This window comes from Bos taurus, chromosome 15 (assembly GCF_002263795.3).
Source record: "Bos taurus isolate L1 Dominette 01449 registration number 42190680 breed Hereford chromosome 15, ARS-UCD2.0, whole genome shotgun sequence".
Lineage (NCBI taxonomy): Eukaryota > Metazoa > Chordata > Mammalia > Artiodactyla > Bovidae > Bos > Bos taurus.
In genome coordinates, this window is record NC_037342.1 from 70,512,438 (window position 1) to 70,531,645 (window position 19,208).

Genomic DNA, 19,208 nt, shown 5'->3' on the forward strand with positions numbered 1-19,208 from the left:
TTTCCCAAAGATTTTTCCTAGAAAATTAGAAACACTTTCCCAAGTTCAGGGAGGTGTAAAACTCTAAATGCTCACAATTTTTTTTTTTTTTAATACAGCCTACAAGGGAGAAAATGATTCATTGCTTACTATGGACCTACTATATATTCCAGATTCTTTTACACTTATGCTCATGAATTAATAAATGGCTTTTCAAAGAGCATGGACCAGGGACTTAACTGGCGATCCAGTGTCTCAGACTTCACATTCCAAGGCTGGAAGTACAAGTTTGGTCCCTGATTGGGGAACTTAGATCCCACATGCCTCAGGGCCAAAAAAACCCAAAATATAAACCATAAACAATATTATAACAGATTCAATAAAGACTTTACAAATGGTTCATATCAAAAATATCTTTAAAAAAAATAAAATAAGGAGCATGGACCAGAAAGAAATTTCAGGAACAATCGGAATATGATAAGGGCCAACTTGTGATATCTTTCATTATTGTAACGTTGATTGTATTTTCAATGACTAATAACAATGAATAGCCTACTTCTTCATAAATATGAGCTGAAGTATGAATTCCCCATCCATATCTTGAGCATTTGGACATTTGAAAAGGACTCTAGGATTCATAGCTAGAACTACCTTTAGAAGCATGAAATGTCAGTGATGGGAAGGGAACAGAAATTCAGCAAGTATACCAATGTGGAAATGTGTATGAGGATGTTTTTGAAGTTCATAGATCAATAGAATTTAAAATTACTATTCTGTGTTAAAGAGAAACATTTTATACCCACAAGGAAAGGGACAACTTTGGGATAACACTTAATAACGAAGGCACTGACTTAATTTTCTGAGCTTTCTCTTTAAGCACTGCTGCCTAGCAACTTGAGATTGTTTTCTTATCCTGCTAATTTGGGACATAAAGGTTCTGCGTGCATGTGTTTACCTAAAGGGGAAAGGAAGAATATTGGCAGATGATGAGGAGTCTTTGGTAAAGTATAGGTTGTGGCCTGTAGACAGGCAGGGAACATTGACTGAGGCTTTGAGACTTCACTTGGGGTGATTTCATGGGTGATCATACAGTTAACAAGAATTAGACATATCTAGGAGGAAAATCCATTTTTGTGAGAGGAAGGAACATAATGAATTTGTTTTAAGCAGAATGAATTTGAGAGATCTATGGAACATCTACTAACAGATTGCCAAAAGTCAGATGAAAATAGGATTCCATTCTGGGGTAAGAAAAAGCGATAGCAATTACTGATAATCATTTGGTTGTCTTTAGTATGTAGGTGGTAGATGAAGACAAGAGGGTGAATAAAAATAGATACTTAGAAAGAAATGTTCCTTTAAGTTTCCTCTATTTAATTTCTATCCTTCTCTGTTTAGTTTAATGGTACACAAATATGTACATAATAATTAACCAGATGTTATCTAGGAGAATGAATACATTCTTACTTTAAAAGAATGTACTGCACATTGTTCACATCATTTTTATTGCAATTACTTGCTTGCTGGTTTGTTCTCCTAGCAGACTGTAATAATCTTAAGGATAGGCTGTAGTTGTTGGCACAGAGTAGAAACCTAATCAATATTTGTTTATATAATAAATAAAGGAATAAGTGAGTAAATGAGAGAGATCAGGATATAGAAACTGCCAGAATCTCAACACATGTGAGGTCATAACTTCAGGGCTAACATTCAACTTTCAATTTATAAATAGATTGCCAGACTAAATAACCCACTCTCCTCCCCTCCAAAAATGCAAAAGCAAACTAATTTTACCAAAGATGTCTATAAGGATATATGTAATTTTGAATATCACTGTACAACCATTGTTGTCATAATGCTATGCTAAGTCACTTCAGTCGTGTCCGACTCTGTGTGACCCCATAGACGGCAGCCCACCAGGCTCCCCCGTCCCTGGGATTCTCCAGGCAAGAACACTGGAGTGGGTTGCCATTTCCTTCTCCAGTGCATGAAAGTGAAAAGTGAAAGTGAAGTTGCTCAGTCGTGTCCGACTCCTAGCGACCCCATGGACTGCAGCCCACCAGGCTCCTCCATCCATGGGATTTTCCAGGCAAGAGTACTGGAGTGGGGTGCCATTGCCTTCTCCAGTTGTCATAATAATCAATAGTAAATTTACTGTATGTAGGGCTTCCCTGGTGGCTCAGATGGTAAATAAACTGCCTGCAATGCAGAAGATCCAGGTTTGTTCCTGGGTTGGGAAAATCTCCTGGAGAAGTGAAGACTACCCACTACAGTAGTCTTGCCTGTAGAATTCTAAGGACAGAGGAGCCTGGTGGGCTACAGTCCATGGGGACGCAAAGAGATGGACATGACTGAGCGACTAACACACACAATATACTGTATGTGTGTGCTTGTGTGTATATTTGTATCTGTCCTCCCAGATGTCAATAGTGGTAAAGAACCCACTTGTCAAAGCAGGAGACATAAAAAACACAGGTTCGATCCCTGGGTTGGGAAGATCCCCTGGAGGAGGGCTCCAGTATTCTTGCCTGGAGAATCCTATGGACAGAGGACACTGATGGGCCACAGCACATAGGATCACAAAGAGTCGACACAACTAAAGCGACTTAGCACACACGTGTACATATAAACTTATGTCACATTATCAATCAAAATGTACACATTTGTAAAAATAGTTAATGTGTGATAATAAGCTTATATCTAAATTATACATACTTCCCTGGTAGCTCAGATGGTAAAGAATCCACCTAAAATGCAGGAGACCCAGCTTAGATTCCTGAGTCAGGAAGATCCCCTGATAAAAAAAAAAAAAGGAAGATTCCCCTGGAGAAGGGAATGGCTACCCACTCCAATATTCTTGCCTGGAGAATTCCATGGACAGAGGAGCCAGGAGGGCTACAGTCCATTGGGTTGCAAACAGAAAAAAACTGAGAGACTAACACTTTCACTATTTTCATTTGTTATATATATTAAATATTATGTGTTAGGTGTTAAATCAAGCACTTTGTCTAAAAGAGTTCATTTTATTCTCCGAGACATCCCATGAGAAAGAAAGTATTATATTTGTTTTAGATACATAAATTAGAAATATACATATACAGACCACTGAATAAGTTTTATAGATGCATTTTTATAGATTCCAAGTATATGTGTTAATCTAAAATATTTATGTTTGGCTTTCTGATTTCAGTCTGTATGATGGATTCTAGGTTCATCCATGTCTCTACAAATGACCCAGTTATTGGTCCTTTTTATAGCTGAGTAATATTCCATTGTATATATATGTACCATATCTTCTTTATCCGTTCATCTCTTGATGGGCATTTGTATTTTTCAGCAGAATGGTAATAGTTAAAAACAAGAACTGGTAACTCAACATTTTTATATCTTCCCTATAGTGCTAAGAACAAAATGGAATTTTTAATAGTTTTTCTCCTGTAATTGAGATCTAATCTTACTGCATTGTGGTCAGAAAAGATGCTTGGAATGATTTCTATTTTTTTGAATTTACCAAGGCTAGCTTTATGGCCCAGGATGTGATCTATCCTGGAGAAGGTTCCATGTGCACTTGAGAAAAAGGTGAAATTCATTGTTTTGGGATGAAATGTCCTATAGATATCAATTAGGTCTAACTGGTCTATTGTATCGTTTAAAGTTTAACTCCAGAAAAATAAATGACCCAATCAAAAAATGGGCCAAAGAACTAAATAGACATTTCTCCAAAGAAGACATACAGATGGCTAACAAACACATGAAAAGATGCTCAACATCACTCATTATCAGAGAAATGCAAATCAAAACCACTATGAGGTACCATTTCACACCACTCAGAATGGCTGCGATCCAAAAGTCTACAAGCAATAAATGCTGGAGAGGGTGTGGAGAAAAGGGAACCCTCTTACACTGTTGGTGGGAATGCAAACTAGTACAGCCACTATGGAGAACAGTGTGGAGATTCCTTAAAAAACTGGAAATAGAACTGCCTTATGATCCAGCAATCCCACTGCTGGGCATACACACTGAGGAAACCAGAAGGGAAAGAGACATGTGTACCCCAATGTTCATCACAGCACTGTTTATAATAGCCAGGACATGGAAGCAACCTAGATGTCCATCAGCAGATGAATGGATAAGAAAGCAGTGGTACATATACACAATGGAGTATTACTCAGCCATTAAAAAGAATACATTTTAATCAGTTCTAATGAGGTGGATGAAACTGGAGCCTATTATACAGAGTGAAGTAAGCCAGAAGGAAAAACATAAATACAGTATACTAACGCATATATATGGAATTTAGAAAGATGGTAACAATAACCCTGTGTACGAGACAGCAAAAGAGACACTGATGTATAGAACAGTCTTATGGACTCTGTGGGAGAGGGAGAGGGTGGGAAGATTTGGGAGAATGACATTGAAACATGTAAAATATCATGTAAGAAACGAGTTGCCAGTCCAGGTTCAATGCACGATACTGGATGCTTGGGGCTAGTGCACTGGGATGACCCAGAGGGATAGTATGGGGAGGGAGGAGGGAGGAGGGTTCAGGATGGGGAACACATGTATACCTGTGGCGGATTCATTTTGATATTTGGCAAAACTAATACAATTATGTAAAGTTTAAAAATAAAATAAAATTAAAAAAAAAAAAGAACAAAATGGAAGACCACCACCACTAAATTTTAACTTTCTCTGTAAGATAAAACAAATAAATTTTTATATTGTACATGATGGCTTATTGAGGTAGAAATTTTGTATTCCACCAATAAATTAAGGTGCATCAACTTAGACCAAAGTCCTGGAGAAACGGCAGGGGGGGTGGGGGTGTAAAAATCACTTGTTAGGAAAATTTGCTGATTAAATGCAGTAACATACTTTTTAAGCATTATACAAATAAAATTTAATTTCTGTACCTTTGGATTTTTGCTCATTTGGAAATAGACTATTCATCAATTATAATCCTCTGGAATGTAGCCAAGAACAAAGTCGAAGATAAATAAGCCAAAAAGGCCAAAATAAATCTTTCCAAGTCTGAAAACTAAACATCCTCTTTCCTGTCACAGAGAAATTTTAGGTTTTATTTCTCAGACTGTTCACTTCCACTAGATATACAATTTGCATGGCTTTCATCATATCTTGACTGGACCACGGTGGTAGCATTCTAACAGGTGTCTCTGCCTCCATCCTTTCCTGCTTTTTAGCCATTCCTCAGATGAAAATCTATCGTATCAACAACAAGCTTAAACTATCTAGTGGCTCATTATTGCCTATTAAATAAAGTCAAAATTTTACATGCTTTCAAAGACCATATATGATTGAGACCTTGACTATCTTTATCAGTTAATCAATACTCCACCAACCTGGACATTTTTTCAGTCTCTAGCCATACTGAGCTTTAAAACAATGCCTTCATTTAGTGCCATGCCTTTTCCAAAACCAGGAGCTTATACACGCTATTGCATCTGCTTGTAATGCTTTTTCTCTTTGCCTTGCTAATGCCCACGCACGTTTCAGACTGTCACCTGATGATCAATTCCCCATGAAGGCTTATCTTATATCTCATGCTAAAAGGGTTTGCCCCTAAGTATAGCAACAGATACTGCTCGGTCTCGGCATGGATCATATTTGAATTAAATAATTATTTAACTGGCATTATTCTTTAATGTTTTCCTCTGCTAAATCATAAACCCCAAGAAAGGATTGCTTAGTTTGGGTCACTAATATATCTTAGAGAGCATAGCACATAGTGTGTTCAATAAATATTGAGAAACTAATCAAATGCAATACTTAGAAAAGTCAAGAAAAGGTAGAAACTATAAGAGTAAGATAGTGGCTATTTTGATAGAAAGGAAGCAAAAAACAATATTTAGAAAAAGTAGAGAAAAGAATGAAACAGTCCAGCAGCCTACAGTAAGAAAAATCCTCATACACCAATAGTTTTAAAAGCTTCATATGTCCTAATCCAGTATAAGAAACAAAAGATTGATGACAAAGCTCCTGACTGAACAATGAAATGATAAAGAGTATTTAGTCTTATTTTTTTTTAAAGCAAGGGACTTCAAAATATAACTTTAGAACAATTTTCATCATTCTGTTTTTTAAAAAAGTGGGCTTGTATTTTAAATGGTAAGGTTTAGTTACTTAGAAAATGAATATACATGTTATGCCTTATCTAACAATATTAAGTAAATGAATAATAAGTGTTAACAACTGTCTGCTTCTAAGTCATAGACACTGTTCTAAGTACTTTATCTTTATACTATCATTTAAACCTCTAAACTCTAGAAAGTCTAGAAGACACATACTCCTTATACCCTCATCTGATAGATGCAGGAACTGAGGCACAGACTTTTCTAAGGCATTTGCTCAAGATCACCCAAATAAGACTTAAAACAAAAATTTGCCTGATCTAGAGGCAGTTCTTTCTAACACCTGGTCAACAGCAATCTTTGAGGGTCTCAAAATCTCAATAGTCTCTTTGGACTGTTTAACCAAAGTTCATCATTTTTTCAGCTAAAATGTTTGATCATCAATGAATGCCAGAGATGATGCTCATCACTTTGTATATGTTCTCTCATTTCATCTTCAGAACAATCTGTAGGGTAAGTATTATTATTTCCAATTGATAAGCAATTAAACTAAGGCATGTGCTGTGCTGGGCAGAGTCACTCTGGCATGTCCAACTCTTTACGACTCAATGGACCATCGCCAGCCAGACTCCTCTGTCCATGGGATTCTCCAGGCAAGCATACTGGAGTGGGTTGCCACGCCCTCCTCCAGGGGATCTTCCCAACAAAGCTTGAACTCTCAAGGTCAAGCCTTAAGCCAGAATTGAACCCCAGATCTACTGACTCCAAAGATTGAGGTTTTAGTCACATAAGTTCAGTTATCTAATAAGAGAGGACTCTTTTGTACAAGATCAACCTTGGTGATATGAAGTTTTTGGTCTGGATAATATCTGTGTTGTCCTATGCATTGCAGGATGGTTAGCATATCTTTACCACTCCTCTCAGTCTTCCCTGGTGGCTCAGTCGGTAAAGAGTCTGCCTGCAATGCAGGAGACTCAGGTTCAGTCCTGGGGTCAGAAGGATTCCTGGAGAAGGAAATGGCAAACTACTCTAGTATTCTTACCTGGAGAATTCCATGGACAGAAGAGTCTGGTGGGCTATAGTCCATGGGGTCACAAAGAGTCAGACACAACTAAGTGACTAACATTTTTCACTCAGTCATGGCAACAAGGTATTTCCAGACTTTGCCAATTATTCCTGAGGTGAGGCAGAATAATGGAGTGGGTTGCCATGCCCTCCTCCAGGGTATCTTTCCAACCCCGTGATTGAACCCGTCTCATGTCCCGCATTGGCAGGCATGGTTTTTACCACTAGAGCCACCTGGGAACCCAAAACTTCCTGTTAAAATGGGGCTAATAATGGACCCTGCCTCTCATAATTATGCAGACTAAAGGAAAAGGTACTTGTGAAACACTTAGCCTAATACTTAGATTATAAATGAATGCCCAATTAATGTTCATGATTATATTATTATCATTATTATTTGTGTAATTGTCACAGTTTGCTTTTCTAGTTTATCTTCAAAATCTCAAAAGTCATCACAGCTCCTCTCCAGATTGATTGAAAATATTTACTTAGAGACCCTAACAAAAATCCCTTATATGGATATCACTTAAAGTCAGTGAAAGTTCAAAATCAAGGCACAGAAAGCAATTGTAGAAAGGAAACATTTGACAATGAAAATCCAAATATTTAAGTCTACAGACAAGGAACCTAACAGTATGAAGCAGTTACAAACAGTAAACGTTGTTCTCACCCTAATGAAAACTTTCATAAAACAGTACAGATTCTTATTCTCCCTTTCCTTATACATCAACAAGACATGAATATTTTGGCTTTCAGTTATTTTTTGTAAAAGAGTTCTAAGAGAAACTCATCACCAAGCCAAAAAGAAAGTATCTAGACTTCCCGGCAACATGTCATCTTCAACCCAACACCATGGACCATTCATGCTTTCACATCTAAACATACTTGCATGGCCTTATTTGTATTTTTTATTTTTTCTAATCTTATTTCTCTTCATGGTATAGATCTCTCCTTAAACCTTGTTGTTTGTATAATATGGTTAATGCCAGAAAATTGTAACTATATTTGATGATTCGAGTCATACATGTTGGGATACTTATAAAGAGCAACTACCCAACAGCAACACCAAAAGAGCCATTAGGGTGCATGTCTTCATTCTGTCCTTCCTGGTTTCCAGTAGCAAGGAAATAACAATTGGCATGAGCCCACTAGTTCCATAAAGAAATTTTGAAGACCCAGGCTTAATTTTTAAACACGTTTTGACCTCTATTGAAGAAAACAAAGTGAACGGTATGAAGACAAGAGAACACAAGGAAAATTTTAAAATCCCAAGTTAGTTATTTCAAATGAAAAAGAAATTCTCCAAAGGGAACCAGCAGCTGCTGGCTTGAGCCACAGGCTCTGCCAAATTGTAATACGACCCTAAATATTCCCCTATAATTATTGTTTTCCTCATAGAACTGCACAGCTCTCACTGGAGATGACTTTAAAAATGTAATCTGTGTTCTATCGGAACTTGTGATATATCAACAGCACTCACCAGTATCTATTAATTCTTTTCTTTCTCAGACATGAGAAGGCCAGACCTCTGATCTGCCTCTTTGCCACAGTCCTCACAGTTAGGCAGGGCTGGATGACCTCCACAAATGGATACACTTATTGATATCATGTATAAAATAGATATGGCACTATGTATAAAATAGATAACAAATGAGAACCTACTGTAATAGCACAGGGAACTCAGTGCTCTGTGGTGACCTAAAATGGAAAAGAAGTTCGAAACAGAGGGGATGTATGCATAACTGATTCACTTTGCTGTACAGTAGAAACTAATAGAATGCTATAAAGTATAGCAACTCTATAGTAAAGCAACTATAGTCCACTAATGTATAGATTTTATACATATATATATATATATATATATATATATATATATGTAACTTTGGGGAGGGGAGGCAGAGAAAATCCTCTCAAGGAACCTGGTTCTTTTTTCCCTGTGATAACAATTTGGCAGCCACATGTTGAGAAGGGGAAGTCATAAGGTAGAAAAGCAGACTGGGCACCTATCACAGCACTTGACTGGCCTGTCAAGAGGTTACGGTAACAGGAAGGCCCTTGGAAACGAAGATCATGGCATCCGGTCCAATTACTTCATGGGAAATAGATGGGGAAACAGTGGAAACAGTGTCAGACTTTATTTTTGAGGGGGCTCCAAAATCACTGCAGATGGTGACTGCAGCCATGAAATTAAAAGACGCTTACTCCTTGGAAGGAAAGTTATGACCAACCTAGACAGCATATTCAAAAGCAGAGACATTATTTTGCCAACAAAGGTCCGTCTAGTCAAGGCTATGGTTTTTCCTGTGGTCATGTATGGATGTGAGAGTTGGACTGTGAAGAAGGCTGAGCACTGAAGAATTGGTGCTTTTGAACTGTGGTGTTGGAGAAGACTCTTGAGAGTCCCTTGGACTGCAAGGAGATCCAACCAGTCCATTCTGAAGGAGATCAGCCTTGGGATTTCTTCGGAAGGAATGATGCTGAAGCTGAAACTCCAGTACTTTGGCCACCTCATGCAAAGAGTTGACTCATTGGAAAAAGACTCTGATGCTGGGAGGGATTGGGGGCAGGAGGAGAAGGGGACGACAGAGGATGAGATGGCTGGATGGCATCACTGACTCGATGGACGTGAGTCTGGGTGAACTCTGGGAGTTGGTGATGGACAGGGAGGCCTGGCATGCTGCGATTCGTGGGGTCACAAAGAGTTGGACATGACTGAGTGACTGAATTGAACTGAACTGAAGACCCATGATAACCAAACCAAACTTTTGTTGTGTTCATCCACTGGGATTTCAGGGTTGATCTATTATCATAGCAGAGTTCAGACCATCTTAATACAACTCTCAACACAGTTTCTAGTACCTAGTAAGTGCTTAACATGAATCTCTTTAAAGAATGATTAGAAGTAAGTCAGGGGAAAACAACTATCATATGATAGCAATTAAATGTAGAACCTAAAACAATGATACAAATGAACTTATTTATACAACAGAAATAGACTCACAGACATAGAAAACAAATGTTATAGTTTACCAAAGATGATGGTGGGGATAGGAGAGAGCTGGAGGAGAGATAAATTAGGAGATTGGGAATACCATATACACACAATTATACACAAAATAGGTAAACAAAATAGGTAAAAATACAATAAATATTGTATAGCAAAAAGAACTATATCTTCAAAAACCTGTAGTGGAAGAAAACCTGAAAAAGAGTATATGCGTATATATATATATATATATACCATAAATGTATACCTGAATCACTTTGCCGTATACTTGAAACTAACACAGCATTGTAAATTACACTTTAAATTAAAAGAAAATAGCAAATGGGCAGAACTAAGAAAACATTTTACTAATAATACCTACATCTAGATAGGGAATATAAAAAAAAAAAACATAGTCATCTTGATTTATTTAAAAAATCAATTTCTGCATGTTAAGCATATACAGACTCTCTATCAATAGGTTAAACAGCTCAGGGCTGACCTAGCACTGTTCTGAATTGCTGAGTAAGGAACAAACAGGTCATATTCATGTACAAAGAGAATCATTCCCATAACGCAGTCCATATATGTTAGGTTCAAAGCCTGAAAATAGATGAAGGAAATCTGATTTAAAATGGAGTCGGGAAGCTATAAAGGCAGATATCTCGCAGAGGTACATGTTGCTGCCAGTAAGAAATCACCACAACCCTGAACGCTCCTTCTCCCCAGCAAACAACCCTCCTCCATTTCTTCCCAGACCTAATAAAAGCTAGCCTCCCCTTTGTTTCTTTAAACTCACCTATGGCTCTCCATAATTTGTTTGTCCTGAATTGTAATTTCTCTGCTATTCCTAAATAAATTCATCTTTGCACTCAATAATTGCCATTCATTTTGTTTATGGTCAACAAAATGAAAGAAGAGAATAATCTGGTTGGAAGGGAGTGGAACTTCAGCTTGACTCAGTTCTCATCCTTTCTCTGCCTTTTATCTAAATGGCTTATCTTGGCATGGTTCAAACTACTCTGTGAACAAAGAAGGATGGCACTTTCCCCACAGCCACTAGTGTCCTTTGTTTTCAGCCTGGTGGTAGAGAGCAATTACAGATCCAGGTTCTGGGCTCAGCTCTGTAGGTGGCCATCTGGATGACTTTGATCTCTACCTGGCTTACTCTCTCTTTACCCAGTGATGTCCCCAGTGCAAGATGCAAGGTCATGGCAAGGATTGAGCATCACCATGTATACAAGGGAGCTAGCAAAGTGTTTGCTACATGTTAGTTTCATTTCCTCATTACCTTTCCCTTATTTTCACATCCCTCTTTTCACCTTCTGCCATAATTCCTTTCAAGTCTTGTTTGTGTGCTTGTTTAACCTCAAAAACAAAGGGGATGGATGCTTCATGGTACTCAAAACAACTCTCAGTATGAAATACCTATGCCTTTGACATTTGGTTTTTACCTGTAACTAGAACTGAAACAATGATATTTCATAGCATCAGCATCAGAATGTGAGAAGGAGAGAAGAAAAATTGAAGAATAAAGCAATGGCATGACAAATGACAAAAGATGCAAAGTAACCTGTAAACAGCCACAGCAGAATGGAGTTTTTATAAAACAGAGTTTCCTAGGGTCACCCTTGTCTATTGTTCTCTTGGATTTTAATTCAGATAAGTTTAGAACACTTTTTAACACCGGTGGTATATCACTTTGCTCATGTGTGCTAAATCGCTTCAGTTGGGTCTGACTCTGCGACCCTACGGACTGTAGCTGCCAGACTCCTCTGTCCATGGGATTTTCCAGGCAAGAATATAAGAGTGGGTTGCCATTTACTTCTGCAGGGGGTCTTTCCAACCCAGTGATCAAACCCTCATCTCCTGTGGCTCCTGCCTTACAGATGGATTCTTTACCACTGAACCACAGGAGAAGTCCATCACTTTGCTCAGTGAAATGCAAAAGGATCTGATGTTTATACAGTTGACCCTCAGTATCCATGGGAAGATTGGTTATAGGACCCCCAGTGATAACAAAATCCTCAGATGCTCATGTTGTTTATATAAAATGGCAAAGTACTTGCATATAACCTATAGGCATCCTCCTGTATATTTTAAATCATCTCTAGATTATTTATTATACCTGATACAGTGTAAATGCTATGAAAATAATTGTAAATACAATGTAAATGTTATATAAACAGTTCTTAGAGTGACAAATTCAAGTTTTACTTTTTGAAACTGTCTGGAATTTTTTTTTCTGAATATTTTTGACCCATAGTTGGTTACATCTTCTGATGTGGAACCTACAGACACAGTGGGCTGATGATATAACAGCCCCAGCTTCACATGTTCAACTGTGCTCTGAAGAGAGTATTTTCAATGGGTGGGCAATGTGTGTGCTCAGTCACTCAACTGTGTCTGACTCTGTGACCCCCATTGTCTGTAGCCTACCAGGCTCCTCTGTCCATGGGGATTCTTCAGACAAGGATACTGGAGTGTGTTGCCACAAACTCCTCCTTTTCAACCCAGGGATTGAACACAGGTCTCCTGCACTGCAAGCATATTCTTTACCATCTGAGCCACAAGGAAAGCCCAAGAATACTGGAGTGGGTTGCCATTCCCTTCTCCAGGGGATCTTCCTGACCCAGGAGTTGAACTGGGGTCTTCTGCATGGCAGGCAGATTCTTTATCAGCTGAGCTACCATTTTCAAATACTTCCTTGTTGCTTTAAGCCAATCTCAGCCAACATAATCAATAGCCAGTAAGAACAAAACACCTCACACTATAATTCCTCTGTTCTATCTAACTGTTTCTTGATATGATCCTGATGACTTGAATTTTCAGTGTATTTCACCTCCTGTGGCCCCAAACTTGCTCTTGGATTTAATAATGGCTATTATTCTTTGATTATCCTCACTTCTGTCTGCACTTGATCTTCACATGGCACTGACTATAGTAATCTGAGATAACACCCCGATCCCATTCTATCCAGGCAATGATACCAGCTAGGGCAATTAGCAATCAGACAAGGGTTGTAGAATTACTATTTTAAATGGCTAAGTGCCAGCATATCAAAGAGATACAAAAAGCTTCTTCTTTATGACCAACAAACACTTTAAAGTAACTATCATAGCAAAATTCATTTACAAAGGAATTTAAATTCACACAAGTTAGAGAAATGAACTTGCTTATCACATGTGAGTGTTACAGTTGTACAGAAGGATCACTTAATGGCTAAATGACTTGATATAGCAACACATTTTAAAGGCAGTTGGAAATCCTTTCTCTCCCCTCTCTGACTCATGTACCTTCTGAAATGTCATGTCCCTAGGCTAAGGGGAGGTATTTATATAAAAAGTGATCATTTCTCCTGAAGTTTCCAACAAACTCGGCCCAATGGAGAAAAAAAAAAAAAAAATCAAAGTTTGAGAGAAGCAACAGCTAAAACACAGCACTGCTGTGTTCTCCCTCAAACAATCCCATTCAAATTTTAAGTACTAGCCTGAATTCCAAAGAATGAAATTTTAATCTCATAATTTGACTCTGCTAATCAAATTACACTAACCTATGTCTCTTTGTTTTTACTCTCCAATGTATAGACCTACCATGTAATATTGAGTTAGTCTCAAACTGTCCACTGGCCTCCATGTGCAAGTGATCTTGTTCCAAATTCTTCCCTTCATGAAGCCTTCCTAACTCCCTTCCCAGCAGAGCTGATTTCTATTTCTTTGAGATCTCTAACATGGTATTTCCAGATCTAGGATGTTTAAGCTCAGCCTGCCTTGTACTGGGTTGGCCAAAAAGTTTTTTCAGGTTCATAAGTTGCTATGGAACCATCCAAATGAACATTTTGTCCAGCCCAATACTTGGCTATTATGCCTCCCTTCCAAATCAGTTGGTCTAAAGGAAAACTGAGGATTCCTAGGACCAAGTTTCCTGATCCTTATGCTCCTCCCAGAGCATGGTCCACTACTTTGTAACCTAGTACTTTAGTAAATGTTTATTTAATTGTGTCGAATATATCAAAAAGAGAGGAATATCACACATGATTTATTTCTGTTTCATATTTATATTTAAAGAAGTGGGTGACTCAAATCAATGTAAATATACAACATGCCAAGGGAAAGTAGAGAGTTCAGACAACCAATTACATATCTGATACTCTTAAGGTGGAATTCAGTGACCGCTGAGACAAGGCCTGCTAACGGGACAGAAAGAACTCAACCACATTGCTAATGTGCTGGCTCTCTGGATCTTGTTTATTCCTAATTGTGCTTGCATAAACCTCTCGCTAGCTGCTATCTTTCAGCTAGAAACCTCAGCTGATGGAAACAGAATCCTTCGTCAACACTTAATAATGAAATTGGAAAAATTCGGAAAGTGCCTATATTGTGTGGCAAGGTGGGGGACCTTATCCAGGCTAGATGGTATTCCCTTGATTTGTGAATCCCAACAAACATGTGAACAGATTTATTTTCCCGTAACATACTTAGTTCACTTTTGGCTATGCATATTAATCTGATGGGGGGTTTCCCAGGTGACTGAGTGATAAAATATCTGTCTGCCATTGCAGAAGCAGCGTGAGATGTGAGATCAATCCCTGGCTTAGGAATTTCCCATGGAGGAGGAAATGGCAACCCACTCTAGTATTACTGCCTGGAAAGTTTCATGGACACAGAAGCCTGGCAGGCTACAGTCCATGGGTCACAAAGAGTGATAGGATGCAATGAATTATCAATCATATTCCAAAGCAGGGTACATTTTCAAAATGTTTAATCCAAGTCCATATGCTGTACTGAGGTATGTATCTGTACACAGTGCAAAATATTAACTAGAATTTCAGTCTTCATCAGAATGTTTGAACACCATCATGTAGACACCAAAAGGCCTCATTTTTGCAAAAACTTCTTGATCATTGCAAAGTGGAAGTCACATTGGAAGTTAAGAATCTAATATTAAAAATTACATAAGTCAACTATTAAAATAAAAAGGAACTGTAGAGAAGTAGTGTAGATCTACCCCTTGTTGCTGTTCAGTTGCTGTCATGTCCAACTCTTTGTGACCCCATGGACTAGAGCAAGCCAGATTTCCCTTTCCTTCAGTATCTCCCAGAGTTTGCTCAAACTCATGACCATTGAGTTGATGGTACCATCCAAACATCTCATCCTCTGTTGCCCCCTTCTCCTCCTGCCCTCAATATTTCCCAGCATCAGAATCCTTTCCAGTGAGTCTGCTCTTTGCATCTGGTGGCAAAAGTATAGGAGTTTCAGCTTCAGCATCCCTTACTTCCATTTTATAGATTTGCAAAGAGAAGCTGAAAGATGCCACACAAATTGCTACAGGTTCCCCTGTTGTCTGTCACTCACTAGCTGAGTAACTTTGGGTAAGCCCCTCTCTCTCACTCTCAGTTTTGTGACTGAAAAATGAGGTGATTAGATTCAATGATATAAGATCCCATATAGCCTGAAAATGCTATTATTCCACACAATGAGCAGTTAAATCCTAGAACATCCCTGCCTTCCAAAAGCAACATACAGGATGATGAAAAGATACCTAGGTGGCACTGGGCACTGCTGGTGTGCCAGCCTGTAGATACTGTTTCTTAGTTGGCACCTTAGAACCTCAGAGCTTGCTGTGCCCACCACAGACAGACAGATCAGGAGAGAATGATTGTTGGTGTATTCTTTGCTTGAAAAGTGTTGCAGCTGTCCAGAGTGATGGGAAGTCTATCCCTTCCCACTTCTGAGGATCTGGTGACTCCCTCTGTCTGGGCTTTGCCTCAGAGATTTCTTGTTAAGGTTCTCTGGAGTCCTGGGAAACCTGCTCTTGAACTAACCTCAGACAAAGATGCATTTCCTCCCGGAAGAATCCCTGACGGAAAAGTCATTCAAAATCGACCTTAAAAGGGACTTTAGGCTCCAGGGAGCTGCATATTTTAGCATCTTTTAGTCAACTGTCTGGCTTTGTCCAGTCTGTAGTGAAATCTTTTTTTGTTGTTACAATTCTATTATGCTAATAAACAAAGTATTGATATGCCCAGTGAAAAGGGCAAATTCAATCTTTGAATGGAGGACCTGTTATGATGATTGGTCAGGCTTTAACTATTTTTGCTTATTTTCCACCCCTCATTATTATATAAGGGAATATCATTGAAATTCCTTCTATTTACTTTTTACAATGAGTTTCAATCTTTCTCTTTTTTTTCTTTTTATTACTGCTGTTTTCTAATGTGCAATCAGAAAGTCAGGCAATGGTTTAGGCTTTTTAAAGGACATTACACATAATCACTTAACGAGCCAGAACCCAGTTACTGTGCATGCGAAAGTGGGCACTGCCAATGACCCTATCAACGAAGTCAATCACTAAACCAAAGTTCAATTGATTTGGCTCAATTTAATGAGGTACACCAGTGAACCTGAGCATTGTGTTGTATTAGCAGTACACATTTAAGGAAAGCTAGTATTTACAACTAAACACTGTGTTAGTCGCTCAGCTTTGTGCAACTCTTTGACCCATGGACTGTAGTCTGCCAGGCTCCTCTATCTATGGAATGCTCCAGGCAAAAATACTGCAGTGGGTTTCCATTTCCATCTCTAGGGCATGTTCCTGACCCAAGGATGAAACCTGTGTCTCCTGCATTGCAGGCAAATTCTTTATCATCTGAGCCATCAGGGAAGCCAATTATAGACAAAATGTGGTCAACCAAGAGAAGAAGAATTCCATAAATAAAGCTAATCCAGTAAACATCAGGTTGGCCAAAAAGTTCCTATGGGCTTTTCAATATGATGTTATGAGACATCACATGTATAACACATGGAAAAACCCAAATGAACATACATAATATCATATGGTAATACCCAAAGAACTTTTTGGCCAAGTCAGTATCTAGTACTATTGCTATCATTTGTTATTTACAGAACACTTATTATGTGTTGGTCACATTCCTAAATACTTTACATGATTGTCCTTTTCTGACCTCACAGAAACACTGAGATGTTAACTAACCCTGTCAGAAGACTTGGTGATGAGAAAGGGTCAAATAGTGGCCTCAAAGAAGTGTTACCTTGTTGAAAAATATGATCATAAAATTTTAATTGGCCTTATTAGGCAAAACCAAGAGTGAAAGTTACAGGGAAATCTAATTTGTCTCAAGTCCCAACTGTTGGAACTCAACAGCAGATATTCCTTGCCATCAGAGAGCCTGTTTATCAGTAAAAGTACTCAGAATCAGGGTTCTACAGCTCTCAGGGATGCCATAGAAAGGGATTCTAGCAATGGAAAGTATTGGAAGGGTTCTAAGGACATGTCAGCTTGGGAATTCTGGATAAAAATAATATTGTGAACATTGAGAGCATAGCTGTACAAATAAACAAATGAATCAATACATGGATGAACAATCTTAGAAATTTATCCTTGTATGTGTCTCAGTTAAAGTACTCATTCTACCTTGTGTGAATTCTATGCATGGCCTTTCATTTGCATTTCTATTAGATTAGAAGTTTATCGAATCTTGACTCACCATGTACTAAATATTAACCTTGGGAAAAGTGCTCATTTTCCTCTTCTGCAATAATGGAACATGTCCTACAGCACTGCCATAAGGAATACATTGAATTGCACATGTAAAATTTAATGCCAGCCCAGTGCCTAGCATGGTAAGCAGCAAATAAAATTAAATAGAGCTTTCAATTAGTATAAATATTACTACTATTATTTACTACTGTTATTATTGTGATTATTACTAAGTCACAGATAAACATCTCAGGCTCAGTATATTTTTATTTTAGAGCTTAAAAAACACCAACCAATAGCCATCTTTATATTTCAATAGATCAATCAAAGCAGCAAGATTTTATCTTCCAACCTGCCAATCTAACTTGTCATATATCCAAGAGTTTATCAAAGAAGAAATTCAACAACATGGTTCATCATGCTGCTATCTTAAATAAATAAAGAATATGGAGTAAAGAAAAGAGAGAAATAAAATATTTTATTCCAATCTCTTAAAAATTATTATTCTTTGAAGCTTGTCTTATGCACAACAGATGAACATACATTTCTCTCTGTAGTAAAGGACCTATTATATGCCTTTGCAATTAATTACTATCTCCAACATTCCTATGAAATTAATGTCAAATTCATTTGAATGTGGCTTCTGGAGTAGCAGGACCTCTTCCTCATTTCCTGTGTTACTATAATAACAGCAGGATGGACTTTTAAATTGCATGTGTTCAAACTGATTTAAAAAGGCAAATTTCCACACTGCAATTTACACCAATATTTTAGCATGGAGCTCTTCCTTTTAAAGAATATTTTAGTCGCAACATAATCTAAGGCACTTTAGATACCTATCATTGTCTAAGAAAATACTTCATTCTTGTGGAAGTACTAAAGTTTGAAGAGTAGAGTTTGAAAAGTAGGTAGAAAACCAACCATAAATCCAAATACCTTATATTACTGATGAGAAAAAATGAATCCCCAAAGGGGTGCGGAGTGATTTGACTATGTCTCACAGCTATTTAAAGGCAAAAGTTAGGACTCACACATTCATTCAACTCATGTTTATTGAAAGCCTTCCCTGTGCTCATTCTGTACTAGGCTTCCTATATATCTATCACACTAATTATTTTTAAAAATCATTCAATTTTCATTTGACAACAGGTCATTTGGTATCTACTAAGTGCAGACACTGTGTTTGGTACAGTGTGCTGAGGCTTAAGTATAAAGAACAGTTGCTATCTGCCTGGAGCATTTTAAATACTAGTTGGGAGTATACCAAGTACATAAATAGAGTAATTGGTAGAATGTAGGGTTTCCCTGGTGGCTCAGATGGTAAAGAATCTACCTGCAATACTGCAGACCCACATTCAATACCTGGGTCGACAAGATCCCCTGCAGAACAGGGATCAAGACCATCCCCATAGAAAAGAAATGCAAAAAAGCAAAATGGCTGTCTGGGGAGGTCTTACAAATAGCTGTGAAAAGAAGAGAAGCGAAAAGCAAAGGAGAAAAGGAAAGATATAAACATCTGAATGCAGAGTTCCAAAGAATAGCAAGAAGAGATAAGAAAGCCTTCTTCAGCGATCAATGCAAAGAAATAG

At 38.0% G+C, this 19,208-nt stretch overlaps 1 protein-coding gene and 1 long non-coding RNA gene across 6 annotated transcripts in view; one reads left to right on the forward strand and one right to left on the reverse strand.

The window, feature by feature from the left end:
* Positions 1–19,208, reverse strand: part of LRRC4C (leucine rich repeat containing 4C) — a 1,420,098-nt gene that overhangs the window by 114,516 nt on the left and 1,286,374 nt on the right. The window lies entirely within an intron of this gene.
* Positions 913–18,065, forward strand: LOC132342290 (uncharacterized). Its single transcript, XR_009490605.1, has 3 exons — positions 913–1,225; positions 6,493–6,581; positions 17,939–18,065. It is a non-coding gene; the product is annotated as an uncharacterized lncRNA (long non-coding RNA).